The 17183-nt window shown below is 39.0% G+C and overlaps 1 non-coding gene across 1 annotated transcript; it reads left to right on the top strand.

The window, feature by feature from the left end:
- The first annotated feature begins 16789 nt into the window (after positions 1 to 16789).
- LOC135643881 (U6 spliceosomal RNA) lies at positions 16790 to 16891 on the top strand. The gene has a single exon (XR_010498372.1). It is a non-coding gene; the product is annotated as a U6 spliceosomal RNA (small nuclear RNA).
- Positions 16892 to 17183: the final 292 nt, after the last annotated feature.

Genomic DNA, 17183 nt, shown 5'->3' on the forward strand with positions numbered 1-17183 from the left:
GCTAATTTGATTTTTTGGTTTGAAACTTATTTTTATTTGTTTCCCTAGTTGACATGCATCACATACCTTATCCTTAATAAACTTCATATTAGGAATCCCTCGTACTAGTTCTTGAGATGAGATTTTAGATATTGTTTTCATGCTTGCATGGCCTAATCTCCTCTGCCAAAGCCAAGCATCATCATTTATGGCGGAGAAACACATTTCATTACTTAGTTCATCAAGATTGATGGTGTAGACATTATTTTGTTTTAAAGCAATCATAGTCATATTATGATTTGGTTTTTCAATAATGCACATATTTGATTCAAATCTAACGATATAACCTTTATCGCATAATTGACTAATGCTCAATAGATTATGTTTTAATCCATCAACTAGTAACACATCATCAATAGAAAAACTTGATTTGTTACCTATGGTTCCCTTGCCAATGATTTTGCCTTTGTTGTTGTCTCCGAAGGTGACATAGCCTTCGTCCATGCTAGTGAGCTTGGTGAATTGGGATGGATCTCCAGTCATATGCCTTGAGCATCCACTATCAAGATACCATCTCTTGCTCCTAGCATGTGATGGTGTATGTTTCTACAAGAAGGAATTATTTTTAGGTACCCATTTGCTTTTGGATGCCTCAAAAACTAATCTAACTTGTTTATCATGTTGCATAGACTTGATTATGGTTCCTTTAGGAACCCAAATCAGTTTGTTCGGACTAATTTTCTTGAATGGACATTGGTAAGTTATATGTCCATATTTGCAACAAAAGTTGCAATTGCTTTGGTGTTGAACATGTTAGATAGGACCTTTAATGAAGGTGGTTGGATTTTGGTGAGTACTTCTCACAAATCCGATTCCACTCCTTTTAGGAACGTGACCCTTATTTGTAAGGATCATGTTTAAGGACTTGCTACCGACCTCGAATTTCTTCAAGGTGTCCTTAAGTACTAAATTCTCATTTTGGAGAGTTTCTAAATCATGGCATTTAGCACATGGAGCTAGACTATCATGATATTCAGTTTTTAATTTATCAAAAGCACATGTAAGACTATCATGCTCCTTTTTTATCAATTTGTATTTTCTACTAATTGTCTTACATTCATCAAATAACTCATGAAAGGCATTTAATAAATCATGATAAGGTAAATCTGCATTAATTAAATCCGTTACCTCTTCTTCGAAGGCCATTAGGGCGTAGTGAGCAACTTGCTCCGTGTTGGACTCCTCTTTTTCGGACGTGCTTGAATCATCCCATGTTGCCTTGAGCGCCTTCTTCTTTGGTGTTCTCTTTTTGGCTTGAGGGCAATCGTTCTTGTAGTGTCCCGGTTTTTTGGATTCATAGCAAATCACTTGGTCCTTCTTTTGTTCAAATTTATTTTTTGTATTATTTTTAAATTTGTTCCTCCTTAAATATTTTTTGAATTTTTGAGTCAAAAGTGCAATGTCATTGTCACTGTCCTCATCACTTGATGTTCCTTTCAAGTGGTCTTCTTGTGATTTGAGTGCAATATCCTTCCTGTTCTTTGGAAGGGGGTTCTCGAGCTCGTCATGAGCTTGACATGTCATTTCGTAGGTCATTAGAGACCCAATGAGTTCTTCAAGAGGGAATGTTTTAAGGTCTTTGGCCTCTTGAATGGCCGTAACTTTTGGATCCCAACTTTTAGGGAGGGATCTTAAGATTTTAGTTACTAGTTCAAAGTTAGTAAAATCTTTACCAAGAGCTTTGAGTCCATTGATGACATTCGTAAACAGGGTGTACATGTCTCCGATGGACTCACTTGGTTTCATTCGGAAAAGTTCTTAAGAGTGCACAAGAATGTTGATTTTGGACTCTTTCACTCGGCTAGTGCCTTCATGAGTGACCTCAAGAGTTCTCCAAATATCAAAAGCCGAATCACAAATTGAAACACGATTAAATTCATTTTTGTCTAGTGCACAAAATAAGGCATTCATAGCCTTTGCATTTAAAGCAAAAACCTTCTTCTCCGATTCATTCCATTCGCTCATCGGAAGAGAAGATTTTTGAAATCCGTTTTCAACAATAGTCCAAAGCTCGAAATCCATAGAAATGAGGAAGATCCTCATTCGAGTCTTCCAATACGTGTAATCCGACCCATTAAACATAGGTGGACGTGTGATAGAATGACCCTCTTGCATGCCGGAGTAAGCCATCTCTCTTTGGTATTAAACCAAATATGAGAGAGAACCTTGCTCTGATACCAATTGTTAGGATCGGAGCGGCACTAAGAGGCGGGGGTGAATTAGTGCAGCGGATTAAAACTTCGGTTTTAGAAAATCTTTCGTACGATAAAAATAATGTTTCGTATGAAATCGTCTTAATTGCGTTGAAAGCGTATGTAATAAGATGAGGGCAGTGAACTTAGCAAAGTAAAGGTTTGCAGAAAGATAGAAGCAGTAATGAAATGCAAACCAGAGATCACGTCGATTTTAGAGTAGTTCGGTCAAATGACCTACTCCACTTGTGAGGCCCCTCTTCGATGAGGCTCCCACCTTCCACTAGCAACTCTCTTGAAATGGAAGGGCAAATACCCCTCTTACAACTCTTTACAAGCGGTTCACTCTCTTACAGATTTTCGAGAAGGAATGAGGTGAACACTAGCAAATTGAAAACTAGACTTTCTAAGACCCTTTCTAAGATCTTTCTCTCAATCAATTGCTGCTCAAAAGTTGTAATCTTAGCTGAGATTTGAGGGGTATTTATAGGCCTCAAGAGGATTCAAATTTAGGCTCCAAATTTGAATTCTCGTGGAGTTCCGGATGCTGGCGGTGCCACCGCCTGTCAGTGGCGGTGCCACCGCCTGCTACTGTCAGACGTTGACAGTGCTGGACGGTGCCACCGCCCAGCCCAAGCGGTGCTACCGCCCAGCTCTCGGGCACTAGGCGGTGCCACCGCCCGGCTCTCGGGTGCTGGACGGTGCAACCGCCTAGTCTGGCAGTGCCACCCCCAAACTCTTTGGTTGACTTGGTTTGGCTTTAAACTTAGCCCAAACCAAGTCTAATTTTGGGCCCAGTTGGCCCTTAACTAGGATATAGGATTGTCTCTTAATCCTAATCCTAATTACAAGTTAACTACATAACAAAACACATCCTAAGCAATTTTTAACTGCGAGCGTCGAGTCTTGATCCGACGAGCTTTCCGACGAACTTCTTCCGACGGACACCCAGCAAACTCCCGAACTTTGTGATGACTTTAATGAGTAGCTGAGCCTTCTCGGTGATCTCCGTGAACCTCCGACGATCTCTTCGGCGAACTTTTGAAAATTTCGACAGGTTCCCGATTTTTTCTTGGTTGGTTCCGGCAGCATCTCCGACGATTCTTCAGACTCTTAAACGTCCATCGAACTTGACTCCGGTATCCTTGCTTTATGTTTTCTGGTTATCATAGTTAATCCTGCATACTTAACTCAATAATATGGATTAGATCAAATAACCCATCAATTGATTTTATCATCAAAATCCGAGATTCAACAACTAGCACCGGCGTCGTTGTCAAGGCTACTTTAAGTTTGTCGAAGGCAGTAGAGGATTTGTCCGACCATTGGAAAGCAACTTTTTTCAGTAGAAAAATGAGTGGTGCACTAATCTACCCATAGTCCTTAACAAATTTTTGGTAGTAGCCTGTTAGTCCAAGGAACCCGCGTAGTAATTTCACGTTTGTAGGTTTCGACCAGCCTTGCATTGTCTCAATTTTTGTTAGGTCTACCACCACTCTTTCTTCTGATATTATGTGCCCAATGTACTCTACTTTTTGTTGGAGAAAGCTACACTTTGGTTCCTTAACAAAAAGAGTATTCTCCTGAAGGATCGTCAGAACAATCCGTAAGTGCTGAAAGTGAGTCTCAAGAGAAGGGCGGTAAATGAGAATATCATCGAAAAATACTAGCACAAATTTACGAAGAAAGCTCCGAAAAATATCGTTCATGAGACTTTTAAAGGTTGAAGGAGCATTAGTGAGACCAAAAGGCATTACCAAGAATTCATAATGACCATCATGTGTGCGGAATGCAGTTTTTGGAATGTCATCTTCACATACCCGAATTTGGTGGTATCCGGATCGGAGGTCCAACTTCGTGAAGACTCGAGCTCCTTTTAATTCATCAAGAAGTTCATCCACCACTGGTATTGGGTACTTGTCCTTGACGGTGATGCCATTTAAAGCTCGATAGTCAATGCACATCCGCCAAGTTCCGTCCTTCTTGCGTACAAGTAGCATTGGTGAGGAATAGGGGCTGAACTTGGCCAAATCACCCCTGTTTCAAGCATCTCCTTTACGATCTTTTCAATTTCATCTTTTTGGAGGTGAGGATATCGGTACGGTCGAGTGTTCGCTGGTGGCTTGCCCGGAAGGACTGGAATTCGATGGTCAAGTTGTCGAGAAGGAGGAAGACCGCATGGTTCAGCAAAAATATCGGCAAATTCAGTAAGCAATTGGGCAAGATTTTGATCTTCAATTTCTATTTTCTTCCCCTCTGGTTGCTGCTGGAGGTGCATCAAAAAGCCACCATTTACCTTGTGTAAAAATTTCTCCATTCGTTGGGTTGAAACAGTGGTAATGTTGCTTCCGCGCTTCCCGCGTAGGATGATCTGTTTGCCCTTACAATAGAATTTAATAATTAATTTAGAAAAGTTCCAAGAGACATCACCTAGTGTAGTCAGCCATTCTATGCCAAGTACTGTCTCATAGTCATCAAGTGGTAGGAGGAAGAAATTGGTGATAATTTCTTGGTCTTGCAGTAATAGTTTCACCTGCGAGCATCTTTGGTCGCACTTTAGGATTCTCCCGTCGGCCACCTTTACATCAAACTTGCTGCAACCTTCAATATGCAGTGCCATCCGAGCAGCAACCTTATTATTCAGGAAGTTATTAGTGCTGCCCGTGTCGATGAGAACAGTAATCGGTTGTTGTTTGAAAAGGCTTCCAACTTTCATCGTTTGCGGGTTTGAGTAGCCGGCTAGTGCGTGTACCGTAATGTCGGTCGATTGTGGCTCTTCTTTCATATCTTCTATTTCATATTCAAGGCTCTCTTCTGGATGTTCAATGACCTCTTCTTCTACTGGTTCAATCATAAGAAGTTTCCCTTTTCTACAGCGATGCTCGTGGCTCCACGGCTCGTCGCAATGCCAACATAACCCCTTCACAGATCGCTCCCGAAGTTCTTCTCTTGTTAACCTTTTTGGTGTAGGGACTCAGTTGATAGTAGGAGGGGCTAAGGGCTTTAGAATTGTAGGTCGAGGAGTGATCCTAGTCCTCCGGGCTTCATGGTTCTATCGCTCCTCTTGAAGTCGTGTGAAAGAGATGGCTGCCATAAGCGTGTATGGTTGTCGCGCCTTAACTTCTCCCCGGATCTCCGACTTTAAGCCCTCAATAAAGGTCCCCAGTAGCTATTTTTCAGACCAATCATGAGTTTGATTAGATAACCTTTCAAACCTGATTTGGTAATCCTGAATGGTGGAGGTTTGTCAGATCTTTGCTAGTTGTCCGTCATTGTTCTCGTAAGTTGGTCCGAAGCGGTTCAGTAGTCCTTCTTTGAATTATCGTCATGAAAGGACTCCATAAGTATGTTCAAACTAGTCAAACCACTGTATGGAATCCCCTTCAAGATGTATAGTTGCAATTTCCACCATGGATGCATCCACAGTTTTATGGCACCGAAAATATCGCTCCGTGCGCGAGATCCAACCAATTGGGTCTCCTTCTTCCCATCTAGGGAAGTCCACTCTCATGCGTGAATAGTTGGGGTCGGTCATAGAGCCTCCCCTCTCTTGGAAGTCATCTCTTTGGGCATGATGTGGTTGGTTAGAGCTCTCTCCTTGATGTGATTTCTTCGGGCTTGGTGGTCGGCCCAAACTGAATTCGGTAAGGAGAGTCCGAATCTTATCCTCCATTCGTGCCTCGAAGGCTTCAAATTTAGCATTGATTGCCTCCTCAGATGCCATAGTATATGACTCCAAATCTGTGATGTTAAGATCTCTCTTTTGTTGACGGGTTAAAGGCATGTATAGGGTGAGAGAAGTGATAGTTGAAAGGGTTTGTGGAGTGGTAGATGTAGGCTGCGGTTTAGGTTTGTTTTGTGGCTTTTTTGGGTGCAGTTTGAGGGTGTGGTTTGGTGGAGTTTTAGGGCTATGAATGAAAGTTTTCGATCTATAGTGGATGATAGCAAAGGTTTGATAGAAATTAGTGAAAGTTTGCTGCAGAATTGTGTTGTCTTGTAAGAGCAGAATTATCGTCGAAGAAACAGCGGTTTCTCGACAAAATCTCCACCAAAAATTTGAGAGATTTGAGGAGGGAATTGACAGTAATATCTTAGTTTATATGACAGAGAAAATATAGTATCAAGATCAAACAAACAGTGCTATGCGGCTGAAATTCTGCAGTGTATCTTTCGTTGTAGAGATGAAAACTTTGTGACAAAAAGTTTATACAGCAATATAGGAACAATTTTTTTTTTTTTGGATTTTTGGATAGGGATAACTAAATTGTAGTAGCAGTAAGGTAGGCAACTAGAACCTGTTGCAATTCATTGGATGATCCGCGGTGGTGGAGATGATGGCAGAATTTGGCGACGATATTTTAAGCAATTGTGGGAATTGTTTTGGGCGGCTGTGGAGGGCTGATGGATGGCTATGGAAGGGTAGCGAGATGCCAAGAATGCTGCTCTGATACCAGGTGTTAGAACCCTTATAGATTCTAAACTTGGGGTTGATCTCTTTAGGGGATCGGCCTCCTTCGAACTCTATAGGGGTTCCTCCCTCCAAGTTGCTGCTCAAAGGCTGCAGAAAATATTCATCTATTGCTTAAAAAAAGAGAAGGAATACATGGCTATTTATAGGGCTTCTAAACCCTAACTCCTAATAGGACTCCTACTTAAGACTCTTATTTCTAACCAACTCCTAATATGACTCCTACTCAAGACTCCTATTCCCTTACAACTCCTAATTCTTCTCTAAGAAAAAACCTCCTACATGAATGTTCATCTCAATTAGGACTCTCCTAGCTAGAGTCCTAACAGCTTGCCAAAAGAATCTTGTAGGAACATGCCAAGTGAATCGTCACAAGTCTAGGAGTTTGCTGGAAGTCCATCGGAGCATCGCCGAAGGTTCGTCGGATGTTCGCCGGAAGTTCGCCGGAAGCTCGCCGGAAGAAGCGATTGACGCACCGGAGCAAGTTGTAGTAAATGTCTTAAGAAATGTTATAGTTAGCATGTAGATTAAGTTAGGAATGGGAGGTGATCCCATTAATTTAATCTGGGGGCAATTGGGACCTTGACAGACCTAATTTGGGCTGAATAGATCAACCCATTCGGACCAGAATTCCTGCTAGGTGGTGGCACCGCTAGAGTCGGCGGTGGCACCACCCAAGAGATGGTCTCCTAGGAAAGCTAGGCGGTGCAACCTGCCCCACCGCCAGGGCTCAGTCTCTGAGCGAGACTGGGCAGTGCAACCACCCTTATCAAGCGGTGGCACAGCCCAGATGCTCAGTCTCCGAGCTACCAAGCGGTTGTACCGCCCCAGTCATGAGGTGGTACCGCCAGGACCCCAAAAATCCGGGAAAAGATATTTTTGAGCTCCAAATTCAAACTAGTTTGGGGCCTATATATACCCCACCCTTTCCTGCATGAAAGGGCACCGAAAATCCAATCTTACTCTGTGAGTTTTAGAGCTCAAAAGTGTTGTAAAGACTAAAAGTTCTCCTTCCTCTTTTTCCAAGTTTTGATCTTTCAAGAGAGGAGAGAAAAGTTTGTAAGGGTTGTCTCCTAAGCCCGTCAAAATGAGTGAAACTATAAAAGGGTGGTTGGCCTTCACCTATTGAAGGAAGGCCTCTAGTGGACGTTGGTGACCTCGTTGGTGGAGGAAGCCAAAAGTGGATGTAGGTCAAGATTGACCGAACCACTCTAAATCTCGGTTTGCATTTACTTTAAGCATCTTATCTTTACTACAAACCTCCTCAATAGCTTACTGCCTTTTGCTCATTTACGAACATGTTTCATAGTTAAGTATTTTTTGAATTAGCGTTAAGACGAAAATCGGTTTTATCATACGAATATCATATTTCAGTTTGCGCTTACATTCTGATTTATATCTTAACTGCAAACTGCCTTCCTTACTTTACTTCAAATACATTTCCGTAAGCTTTCAAAGTTATTATCTACACGAAATAACTTTTACGTCGGAATCGAATTTCAACGTACGAACGCAGTTTTAATCGTTGAAAGTTTTCCGCTGCGCTAATTCACCCCCCCCCCTAGTGCTCTTGATCCTAACAATTGATACTAAAGCGTGGTTACCTCTCAAACGGATTAAAACCCAAGAGAGATGGCATACGCCGGAAACCAAAAGGGCCACTCTATTACATGTCCACCCATGTTCAATGGGACGGATTATACCTATTGGAAGACCCGAATGAGGATCTTCCTTATTTCAATGGATTTTGAACTTTGGAATCTTATCGAAAATGGATTTTCAAAGTCTTCTCTTCCAATGATCGATTGGAATGAATTGGAGAAAAAGACTTTCGCTCTTAATGCAAAGGCTATGAATGCCTTATTTTGTGCGCTTGATAAAAATGAGTTCAATCGTGTTTCATTTTGTGAAACCACATTTGATATTTGGCATACACTTGAAGTGACTCACGAAGGAACAAGTAGAGTGAAAGAGTAAAAAATAAATATTTTGATACATTCTTTTGAACTTTTTCGAATAAAACCGAGTGAGACTATTGGCGACATGTACACCCGTTTCACAGATGTCGTCAATGGTCTAAAAGGACTTGGCAAAAGTTTTTCAAAATTGAGCTCGTAAATAAGATTCTAAGATCCCTTCCTAAGAGTTGGGACCCTAAAGTCACTGTTATTCAAGAGGCTAAAGATTTAAACAACTTCCCTGTTAAAGAACTAATCGGGTCATTAATGACCTATGAAATGACTTGCAAGGCTCATGAAGAGCAAGAAGACATCGTTCCAAAGAACAGGAAGGATATGACACTTAGAACTTTAGATGAGCACTTGAGAGAAAACTCAAGTGATGAGGACTGTGTCGATGACTTGACACTTCTAATAAGGAAATTCAAAAAATTCATTAAGAGAAACAAGTTTAAAAGTGACACAAAAAATAAACTTGAACCCAAAAAGGACCAAGTTATTTGCTACGAATGCAAAAGGCTGGGACACTACAAAAGTGATTGTCCCCAAGCCAAGAAGAGAACATCAAAGAAGAATGCACTTAAAGCAACGTGGGATGACTCGAGCGCGTCCGAAGAAGAGGAGTCCAACACCGAGCAAGTTGCTCATTACGCCTTAATGCCCATCGGAGAAGAGGTAACAAATTTAATTGATGCAGATTTATCATTTGATGAATTATTAAATGACTTCCATGGCTTATTTGATGAATGGAAAATAATTAGTAAAAAATATAAATTATTAAAAAATAATCACGATAGTCTTGTTAGCAATTTTGATAAATTAAAAACTGAATATCATGATAGTTTAGCTCAATGTGAAAAATGCCTTAATCTATAAACTCTCCAAAAGGAAAACTTGCTACTTAATGACACCTTGAAGAAATTCAAGGTTGGTAGCAAGTCTTTGAACATGATCCTTGCAAACAAGGGTCACGTTCCCAAAAGAAGTGGAATCGGATTTGTGAGAAGTCCTCACCAAAATCCAACGACCTTCATAAAAGGCCACATCTTACATGTTCGACACCAAAGCAAATGCAACTTTTGTTGCAAATATAGACACAAAACGCATTAGTGTTCATTCACGAAAATTAGCCGAACAAATTAATTTGGGTTCCTAAACGAACCATGATAAACTCTATGCAATATGATAAATAATATAGATCAGTTTTTTAGGCACCCAAAAGCAAATGGGTACCTAAAAATTATCCTTTCTTATAGAGACATACACTATCGCAAGCTAGGAGCAAGAGATGGTACCTTGATAGTGGATGCTCAAGGCATATGACCGGAGATCCATCTCAATTCTCTAAGCTCACTAGCATAGACGAAGGCTATGTCACCTTCGGAGACAACAACAAGGGTAAAATCATTGGCAAAGGAACCATAGGTAACAAATCCAACTTCTTTATTCAAGATGTTTTATTAGTTGATGGTTTAAAACATAACCTCTTGAGCATTAGTCAATTATGTGATAAAAGATATATCGTCAAATTCGAATCTAATGCTTGCATCATTGAAAAACCACACAAAAACACATCTATGATTTTATTAAAACAGAATAACATATACACCATTGACTTCAATGATCTTTGCAATGAAATGTGTTTCTCGGTTTTGAATGAGGATGCTTGGCTTTGGCATAGGAGGTTAGGTCATGCTAGTATGAAACTAATCACTCAAATATCATCCAAAGAACTTGTATGAGGAATTCCTCATATCAAGTTCATCAAAGATGATGTGTGGATGCTTGTCAATTAGGAAAACAAATTAAGGGTAGTTTCAAATCTAAGAATCAAATAAACACCTTTAGGCTCTTACAATTAATCCATATGGACTTGTTCGAACCAATCTCTACATCAAGCCTAAGAGGTAGCAAATACGCCTTCGTCATTGTAGATGACTATAGTAGATACACATGGACTTATTTCTTGAAACACAAAAATGAATGCTTTAGATATTTCACCATGTTTTGTAAACTTGTTCAAAATAAAAAGGGTTTTATGATTTCATCAATACTAAGTGATCGTGGTAGTGTACAAAACTATAATTTTCAAGAATTTTGTGAATCTAATGGATACAACCAGAACTTCTCTACTTCGAGAAATCCTCAACAAAATAGAGTAGTAGAAAGAAAGAATAGAAATTGACAAGAAATGGCAAGAACCATGTTAAATGAACATAGACTACCCAAATACTTTTGGGCCGAAGCCGTAAACACTACATATGAGTTGTGGAATAATAAAAAACCTAATATTTCATATTTTAAAGTTTTTGGGTGTAAGTATTTTATCTTGAATGAAAAAGATGCCTTAGGAAAATTTGATGCTAAATCCGATGAAGGAATTTTTCTTGGTTATTCTTCGGTTTCTAAAGCTTTCGTATCTTCAATAAAAGAACTTACAGAGTTGATTTGAATAAATGATTCAACAGGTAATTGTGCTCCAAATCATTCAAATCAGATATTAACAAAATATTTATGAGTCTAGTTTCCAATAAATTATACTTTGCATAAATATGAGTTCTCAGGAGAAAGTTATAAGTAGTTAAGCAACAAGAGATCAAAAATTACAATCCCTATTTTATAGAATCTATAGGGTTAATTGAAGTATAAGTCTTAGTAGGCATTTAAACTCCAAATCATTCAATATTAGTATCAAAATAAAGATCTTTGAGTCTACTTTCAAATGGAATAGGATTTGCCTAAATAAGAGTTTATTGCTAAAAGTTAGATCCGAAATAGTACATAGAGGTTAGATTACTGAAAAATTATAGATTCATGGCTTTGTATCAAAACGAAAGAAAGGTTTGGTGCTAAGCTGAAATCTTTCGAATTATAAAGAATGAAAATGAAAACATAGATTAAAATTTCTGTAGAAAGGGGTTAGAACACTTGCCTTATACAAATTTGAGTCTCAAAAGTGTGGAATTGATGTAAAGCCTTAAGCCAAATCAAAGCTTTTTCTTCTTCTTCTTCTTCAATTCCCTTCTCATCTCAAACCAACGTTGGCTGCAGCTTCTTTAGTTTTCATCCTTTTATTTCTCCTCTAATGCATTAGATTTAGCTAATATAAGGATTGAAATGTGGCAAGCATGCATAGAAGAGGCATATGTGTCATCCTTAGAACAAATATAGGTGACACCAACCTTAGGTTAGCTAGTAACACATGTCCACAATTTTTTTTTTCTTTAACTTAAATTTGAATCTTTCATAAATCATATCAAATTTATAATATTTACTCTTAGGTCCCTTCATTACAAATAGGCCCTTATAAAATTTTCAAAAATGAGGGATGTTATAGTTTCTCCCTAGGGCAACGGTACTGTGGTGGTGACCAGAGGAGGGATCAAACTCCTGCAGCGATGGCTTCTCCCTAGGGCGATGGTACTGTGGCGATGACCAGAAAAGCGATTAGACTCCTATAGTGGCGGCTTCTCCCTAGGGCAATGGTACTATAGCCCTAGGGCCCTAGGGTGACGGTACTGTAGCGGCGATCAGAGTCCTGCAGCGATAGCATCTCCCTAGGGCGATGGTACGGTAGTGGCGATCAGACTCCTATAGCAGCGGCTCCTCCCTAGGGCAAGGATACAATAGCGGCGATCAGACTCCTGTAGCGGTGGTTTCTCCCTCGGGCGATGGTACTATAGCGATGACCAAAGGAGGGATCAAACTCCTGTAGCGGCACCTTGTCCCTAGGGTGAGTGACTGCTGCTGCATCTCCTTAGATTGAGGGAGGAGGCGGTGCTGCTTCTTCCTGGGCTAACAGCGGTTGTTTCTCCCTAGGCTAGCGGTGACTGCTTCTACCTGGATCTGTAGGGAGATCATTGACGTGCAGTTCTGGGCGATCGGAGGAGGGATCAGAATCTTGTAGCGGTTGCTTACCCCTAGGGCGATCTTCTAGATCAGCTACTCCCAACGCTGTAGAGATACAGCAGCAATGGTCTTAGGGGCTGGCGATGGTGGCCGAAGGGTAGATTCGATGGCGAGGCTCCCTGCCCTTACCTCTCAAGTTGCTCCTACATTATATTCTCTCTCGAGAGATGCTCCTTCGATGAAGCAGCATTCATAGCAGGTCACGCTCTAGATCGCGGTCTCCTGCTCTCATTTCTAATGACCCTCGGCCTTGGACTAGCCTCTTTAAGTCTCCGATTGGAAGTCCGGATCTCAGCTTGGATTTCTTTGCTACATAAGTTTAGGCTAATAAGAAAATTGCTATATACGAGACTGCTGATTCCATAGAGCTGAGTGAGACATGGTCTATGGTGATTGTTGGCTATGTGGAAGGTCTCAAAACATCATATTTTCCACTATTCTCATTTATCAAATCTTGATGGGGAACATCAACATTTGATCTTCATATGCTGGAGAACGGCTTCTTTGTTTATAAGCTATAGTTTGAAGAAGATTTGCAATGGGTCCTTGAATGTTTCTAAACTATTCGTGTCCATCCAACGATTCTACAACATTTGTCTCCTGATGTCCATTTGGAGTTAGACAGCCTACAATCTATTCCATTTTGAGTGTTCTTTCAAGGTCTTCCTCTATATCTTTGGAGTCGATATTTTATTGCAAACTTATGCAGCACTCTAGGACAACCACTCTACATCAACAAAGCAACAACTGCTCATACGAGATTAGCATTTACATGAGCATGTGTACTGGTTTCTTCAGATGAAGACCTTCCCAATAAAGTTTTTTACCATGACCTTATTGAAACACCCGTAATGTACATGTCTCATATTCCTTGAAACCACAACGATTTCAGAGTTGCTTATCTTTTGGCTATGCAAATGGAGCTTGTTAGCAAACTCTGAAATCAATCACTAAGGTCTTCCGGCCACATTAAGCGCCTCAGCAACAAGGCGAGTCTCCTCTAGTGGTAGTAGCACTGGTAGCGGAGAAGACTATTAAGCATTCCGACTCGCAGGGATAGCACTATGGACAGAAGGATAAATCGGAAACTTTATCTCTTCCTATTATGTCGGAGCCTTCCACAATAGAAGTTTCCCATGGTACTCGTAGATAGGAGAAGAATAAGTTAGAACTTTATCTCTTCCTATATCATCGGATCCGTCCATAATAGGAATTCCAATATCCACTCATCACACCAACTAGGGCTTAAAACTCGCCAACATATCCTTGTTGTCGATGTTTGTTGTGGCTTGAGTTTGTTGAGGAAGAATATCCTTGTTGGTGAGATAATATTCTCTAACCTTTGGTTACTAAATTATTTATAACTAATTCTTGAAAACTTCTATTCATACAAATCTTAAGTTATCTAAAACTAGATTAATATATCTTTCGAATGATTTGAATTTTGTGTAATTTGGAGCATAATTGGTTATCCAAATAATTCATGCAATATGTCTCATAGAAGGAGAAAAAGCTTTACTTTAGCTTGAGATTTAACCCCTTCCTATAGAAATCTTGATCTCTGATTCTATCTTAATTCTGAAAACTTTGAAAGATTTTGGCTCTATACATAATATTTCTATCGTTTAGGAATAAAATAGTGAATCTGGGGCTTTTTTCGAGATTTGACCTTTCTGTATTGTTCTTGCCATAACTTTTTGCATAGATTCTTAATTTTGGAAAAACCAAATGCATCCAAAAAATAGACTCAAGATCTTTCTTTTGATACTAAAATTGATAAATTTAGAGTATATTTACCTACCAAAACTGTTATTTTAATTGACACTAAGAAATCTGTAAAACGGAGACTGTCGGTTTTGACCTTTCAGTACTCTCTTGCTTATAACTCTTTGTTGAAAATCTTAATTTATGTGATGTCTAGATATGCCCAAACTACCTATGGGTATAACATTTAACATCATGCCCAAGATCTTTAACTAATAGCAAAACATTTAACATTTATGTTATGTATACTTCATATTTGTATCGCAATGTTTTGTATAGGCACATGCATTCCGTTGTTCCACATGTGTTTTTGATATGTGCCAACTTTATTGTTCACAATGCTCTTTTATACTCTGGTGTTTATGGGATTATTTGGACCTTTGCTAGAAATAGTAAAGGGATTATTTGAACCTTGGCCAGAAATGGTAAAGGGATTATCTGGACCTTTGCCAGAAATAGTAAAAGGTATATGCTTAGAGCTCGCAATGCTCTGCCGGCCCCCTCTGGCTTCATCTAGACATGGATGGATAACACTCTCAAATGTGAGAGATTATGTTTAGAATTACAGTTCACCTTCTATCTGTTCGATATGATATCCAGAGTTTTGGTTATGTGCTTCTATATGTGCTTTGGATAAGAATGAAATGTGTGCAACGTCAAATGCGATGTTTGAGTTTTTGTTTCAGATTTGTTCTTTAATATGCTTCGAAATGCTTCATATGCCATTGATATGTTCCGAAGCATTTCATCCACCATTGATATGTTTCGAAGCATTTCATCCATCATTGATATGTTTCAAAATGTTTCATCTGCCATTGATATGCCCCGAAATGATTCATCTGCCATTGATATGCTCCATAATGCTTCCTATGTCATTGATATAATCTGAAATGCTTCATATGCCATTGATATGTTTTGAAGCATTTCATCCACCATTGATATGTTTCAAAATATTTCATCCACCATTGATATACTCCGAAATGCTTCATATGCCATTGATATGTTTTGAAGCATTTCATCCGTAATTGATATATTCTGAAATGTTTCATTTATTATTGATATTCTCTAAAACATTTCATATGTCCTTGATATGCTCCGAAATGCTTCATACGCCATTAATATGCTCCGTAATGCTTCCTATGCCATTGATAAACTCCGTAATGCTTCCTATGCCATTGATAAACTCTATAATGCTTAATATACCATTGATATGTTCCAAAGCATTTCATATGTCATTGATATATTCTGAAATATTTCATCCACCATTGATGTGCTCCGAAAAGCTTCATATGCCATTGATATGCTCCGTAACGTTTCATCCGTTATTGATATGTTCCGAAATATTTTATTTGTTATTGATATATTCCAAAATATTTCATACATCCTTGATATGGTCTAAAATATTTCATATGCCATTGATATGCTCCGAATCATTTCATACGTCCTTGATATGCTCCAAAATGCTTCATATGCCATTGATATTCTCCGAAATGCTTCCTATGCCATTGATATACTCTGAAATGCTTCATATGCCATTGATATATTTTGAAACATTTCATCCGCTATTGATATGTTCCGAAATGTTTCGTTACGTCGATGATTTGCTCCAGTTAGTCTTTACTCTCTTGTTATGAACAAAACAAGCTTCGAATGAAATGACATTGTAATTTTGCATTCGTTGAGCGGCTATCTATAAACTCTTGTATCCCTGCCTTGTATTTGGTACCTTATTTGCTTTAAAACTATCCTTTTTTGCCATTGATATGTTAGTCGTTTGCTAAGCTCTATGTGCCCACCTCGGTGCTATATAAAATTTTCAAGATAGCTTGTCGCTCGCTAAAATGTTTCTATATAATCACAAAAACTAATATTTACCACATGTTTATATCAAAACATAAATTTACTTATCACTGCAAAATCCTAAACATGAGAGGTTCTTTAAACTTTTACAAAACTCATAAGTTTATATTTACCATCAACATTCCATTAGACACCAGGATATGATTTGTAATATAGGGATTTAAATGAAAATATTAAAAATTGGATATGATTTGTGAAAGATTAATATTAGGTTTTAAAAAAAAGAAAAATGGTGGACATGTGTAACTAGCTAACCTAATAGCGCCACCCAAGTTTGTTCTATGGATGACACCTAAGCCCCTTTCATGCATGCTTGCTACCTTGCAATCCTTATATTAGCCAAATCTAATGAATTAAAGGAGAAACTAAAGGAGGAAAGTTATGCAAAGCAGAAGTCTCAACAGCATTGGCTTAATTTAGGGGATTCCAATACTAAGTTTTTCTATACTTTCATTGCAACTCAAAGGTCCATTAACCGTATTAGAAAATGTAGAGACAAATATGATAATCTTATTAAGAATTTAGATGAGGTTAAAGCACACACTGAGCAATTTTTTTATTCCTTACTCAATCACCGAAGTTTCTTACTCTGCCTAGTAGTCTCTTTAGAGACATTCGATAAAATTAGAACGATACAGATAAGATTAGCATGACCCTTGCGCAACGATGACATGCACAAATGTGCGGCCGCACAATTACCCTGCTTGCCCATTCTAAGTCAAGCAACCTAATAACATTAATGTGGAGCCAACTAGAAAGCTTGATTCGGGTGTCATTTCAATCCTCAATGCCCCAATTACATGTAACGAAATTGTAAGAGTTGTCTTCAAGTCACAGAAGCATAAAAGCCTTGATCCGGATGGATTTCTAACTGAATTTTACCAAATTGCATGGTCTATTATTGGTACTGATGTGATTAAAGCTTGCCAACGTTTTTTCTCTTCAGGTCATAAACCTAAAGAGATGAATTGCACTATTATTTCTTTAATTCCT

This window comes from Musa acuminata, chromosome BXJ3-7, assembly GCF_036884655.1.
Source record: "Musa acuminata AAA Group cultivar baxijiao chromosome BXJ3-7, Cavendish_Baxijiao_AAA, whole genome shotgun sequence".
Taxonomy (NCBI): Eukaryota; Viridiplantae; Streptophyta; class Magnoliopsida; order Zingiberales; family Musaceae; genus Musa; species Musa acuminata.